Raw genomic sequence first — 4578 nt, 5'->3', positions numbered from 1 at the left:
GGCAGCAGCCACGGCCCGGGCCGAGCGGGGCGGGGGCTGCCTGCACTGCCCGGTATCTTAAGGGCTCGTCTCATCCCTTTCTTTCCTCTTTCCCCGTTTCCATTTTTCTTTTTCCCATTCTCTTTTACCCCTTTCCCTTCCTCCTTAGCCTTTTCCCCTTCTTCCTTCTCCCTTTCCCTTCTTCCTTTTCTCATTTTTCCTCATTCCCTTATTCCTTTTCTCCTTTTCAATTTTCCATTTTTCTCCATTTCCTTTCCTTTTTCCCCTTTTTCTCTTTCTCTTCCCTATTTTAATTTTCCTCCCCTCCCCTCCCCTCTTTCCCTTTTTCCACCCCCTCCCTTCCCCAGGCTCCCCATTTCTTCACACCCATTGAAAACGGCAAAGACACCCCCAGGAGCTTTCACTTTTCATACTTCAGCCCCATACAGGGCTGCACTTGAGGTGGAAGGTGCTGCCATTTCCCCCATTCCCCCCACTACCTGCACCTGTTTGCTTGGGTCACAGCCAGAACAGCGACTTCATTATTATTATTATTATTATTATTATTATTTTCCTTTTAAATTTTGCAGCCAGCCGAATGCTGCAGAACCCAGAGGCGAAGCAGGCGGGCCAAACCCTGCCCTGTGTTATGGAAATCACGGCTGCCACCCGGCAGATGCGGGCTGAGGAAATAATGCGGCTGTTGAGCCGACACAGAGGAGGAGAGGGGAGCTTTTGTCTGGCACTCGCCGGGGTTGGAGAACACTTGTCGAGCAACAACTGGAGCTCATTGAAAAGAAGTGGAGGTTATTAGGAGCGTTTCGCTCGATGCCGACGGCCCCGTTATTTTTCCCTTCAGATGCCAGGCAGAATCTGTGGGGCTGGGAGGGAGAAGAGAGATGCCACCTGACAGCACGCTGATGGTGGAGGGAATAAATAGGGCTGGAGGCAGCCGGCAGGGCTCTGGCAGCTCGGACCCCGTGTTTCAAGGGTGCTTCGCCTTCCCCAGGGTAACTGGGGCAGCACAATGATCAGCTGGCCTGGGAGACGTCCATCCATCCCTCTATCTACCCGCCTATCTCTCCCTCTGTCTCGATGCACGTCCCTCCAGCCTCCTTTCTCTGCTCTGAAATAAAAAGCAGCGATCCCCTTTCCGAAGCCAGGAACGAAATGAATGCCTTCTCTCCCCAATTCAGGTAGCTCCTCATAAATCTTTCCAGCTTCAGCGTGGTCTCCTAGGACTCCTGGGGCAGTTGGGAACCTATGTAATCAGCTCGGATGATCAGCACTGTTTGTCGCTCTCCAGTTGCCGAAAAGCCCTTTGAACCCTTTGTGTCTTTATTGAATGATCCCGGAGTCCCCTGACGATTTTGCCAGTCTGGCCCGTTCTGCACGCCAGCTCCTGGGTTAATAACCCACTGAAATCCCGCAGTGAGTGTGGAGGGTGGGGGGAGCCACGGCCCCGCTGCCAAGCCTCTTATCACAGCATCTACCCATGTCTCCTTCTCGGTGCTCCCACACGCTGCAGATTTCCATGAAAACACAAAACGTGGCCAGCAAGTAGGGCTCAGAGGCATCATGAGAGCATCCAGGGAATGATACACCTGGTGCTGGGAGAAGAAAGCTGTAAGTCCCCTTGGGGACACTCAACAGGGACTGGGGCAGATGAAAAGTCACAACATCCGTGGGTGAAAGTGTTTATTTTTAGCACATTTTAGTGCCTTTTTGGTTTCAGTTGGTCAAACTGAGGGATGGTGGCTGCTGGCAGAGGTTTGCTGTGATGCTGAGCACTTCGGGAGCACTGCTCAGGTTTGCAGCCTGCTGGAAGCAAATCCAAAGCTGTCCAAACCCAGGAGAATTCCTTTCATCAGGGAAATGCTCAGCTGTCATCTTTATAAATCGTTTCAGTTGGAAGGAGCCCTTAAAGGTCACCTGGTCCAACTCCCCTGCAGTGAACAGGGAGAGCCATGTCCACCTTCCACGGACAGGTCTCTTAGGTTGAACTGACGTTTTGCTGGCGATGTTTGCCATCTGCCCCAGCATCCCCAGTAATCCCATGGTGACACCAGCCGGATCTGCACCTCTTCTCCACTCACTTCTCCCCAGAGGCATTCTTGGTGTTTCTCCTTCTGAGGGATGCAGCTCTCCGTACCCCACAAGTTAGTATGGACCACCATCAAGACAGGCAAAGTAACCTAATCTATGAGCGCATTAGGGTGTTGGAAAACAATAATCCAAGAAGGAAACACATTATCTGTCCTTGTTACTTTACAAAGTAATTTAAATTAATTTTTCCCTAGAGTGGTTAGGGAGCACAGCAACTTGCCCTTGCCTATTCTCTCCGGCTAATGAAGCTTTACCAGAGACTGCTCGTGAATTCCTATTAAGACCTCATCTTAGAGGTTACAGGGCAAAGCAATTTCTGCTCCTGGGAAAGATGCCTATGAATTTGTAATTGTAAGGCCGTGTTTGATAGGGATTAGCATCTGAAAGGGGTAGAGTGGTGGGTAGCAGAGAAAACATTATTTCAATTAACAGAAGAAAAGCAACTTAACATCTGATTATAGTTTACACTTTCAATTTTCTCCTATTCTGGCATTTGGGATAATTATTTCCTGAAATCATCCACACCCACCAAGCAGCCAACTCTTCCTTTCTTTTCCTCCTGGTCATGTTGGTAGTGATTGACATAGGAATGGCTGATGAGCTGGCTTTGTTCCTTTCTGTTCTTCTCCCAGGCAATAGCCAGACTCAGGGAATGTGGGGATGGAGGGGAGGATGCTGTGCCAAGCCTGACTAAAATGAGATGTGCTGTTTCCCATCATGCCGAGGAGGTGTAGGACATGGTGGAGCTTTGCTCAGTTGTTGGGTTCATGGCTGGTGTAGTGGTCAGCAGCATGGCACAGTGCTAATGCCCTTCGCTCCCACTCACAAAATGGTGCAACTGGGAAAACATTTAAGGAGACTGGAAATGCCCTGGGATACCTAATGCCCAGAGGTTTCCTCTGTGCTCAGGAACTGCCTCTCATCACTTATTTACTTTCCTCCCAGCCTACAGAGGCAGATGCCTTTTGCTCTATATGGACTTGCCACAACCCACGGTCCTGCTGCTTTTCTCTCCCTTATTGGTCTCCTGCTTCCTTACGGCGATGCAATAGGTTTTCAGGCTGGAGATTCCTCGTAAGAAGGCATGTTGTTATTTAAGGAAGATCATGAAATCCATCCTTAATGAAAGGACAGGAGAAACCCTTTCCACCGAGTTACGCTGAAGCCTGAGATTATCATTTTTATGGGCTTCCAATCTCTCCAGCCTTGTGTCTTATCAGCAAATGCAGCTGGAGGCTTCAAAACACTCCCAGCTTGCTGCTGATTTCGTGGGATGAAGATTAGAGATGATCAGATAGTGAATTATTCATTCCACTTGATATCTCTGGGCAGGAGGGAATATCCAAGCAAAAGTCAGCTCCCTCCTTGCTGTCTGAGCATCTCCTGCTCTTCCAGCAGTATTAGGGAAGAGCAGAGGCAAGGGGCCAGGCTGACATGAACACACAGCCAGAGCCCCAGAGCCATTGGCCCCACCAGCCTCCTTTACCTGGTGGGCAGAGGAGCAGCAGCAACAGTTTAAAAATGAATGAGGGTAGATTTACATTGGATGTAAGGAAATCTGTCACAATGAGGGTGGTGAGGGAATGGAACAGGTTCCTTGGGGAAGTTGCGGGTGTTCCATCAACGGAAATATTCAAAGCTGAGCTGGATGTGGCTTTGAGGCCTAGTGGCAAGTGTCCCTGCTCATGGTAGAGGGATGGATTAGGTGGCCTTTAAGGTCCCTTTCAACCCAATGATTTTGTTATCTGAGAGGAAAATGAAGAGAGTAGCATAGCCCTAGGGTGGTTGAAGGGTCACAGACACAATACCGATGTCAGGGACCACCGACCAGCTCTTGTGGGACCTCTTTGAGCCATGTAATAAAGCACAGGGTGGGGTGAAGGCCCCATAGAACACGTTGGGGCAGCCACGCTCTACTGCATGATGGCAGCTGGGTGCCAGCTCCCTCTGAGCATTGGTTATTACACAGTCCAATTGGACACTGTTTCATTAAATTCCTCTGGGGGGTGGTGGTTCTGGATGTCCCTTGTCCTTCTCCATGCTTCCCAGACCTTGCACAACCCTTCTGCCAAGTGACTGCCACTGAATAACCGGCCAAGGAAATAGCTCACCCATTGCAAGAGGGGAACGTCCTGCCAGCTCTGACTTGACCGTGCTGGGGAGTCTGGGCAAAACCCCACGTTTTTAATGGAAGAAAAAAGACATATTTTTCTTTTTGCACTGTTCAGGCTTGCTTTTATCTACTTTAGCTATTTATTTATTTTTATGGTTCTTTCTGGTGAAGTGGGGGAGAGATGGGGTGGATGAAAGAGGGGAGGAGGGTGGGAGGGAGGAAGGAAATGAAGGAAAAAGAAAAACAACCTCCATACAAACACTGAAGCCCACAACGTTTCTCAAAGAGGAACTGGCATCTGCTCTGAGCCATATCACCCAGGAACACATTTTAGGCTCAGGAATGTGCTCTGAGCCAGTGTTAATTTTGGTTAAAAAAAA

Source organism: Meleagris gallopavo, chromosome 10 (assembly GCF_000146605.3).
Source record: "Meleagris gallopavo isolate NT-WF06-2002-E0010 breed Aviagen turkey brand Nicholas breeding stock chromosome 10, Turkey_5.1, whole genome shotgun sequence".
Taxonomy (NCBI): Eukaryota; Metazoa; Chordata; class Aves; order Galliformes; family Phasianidae; genus Meleagris; species Meleagris gallopavo.
The sequence above is the reverse complement of the archived record's forward strand: the minus strand, read 5'-3'. Positions refer to the sequence as shown.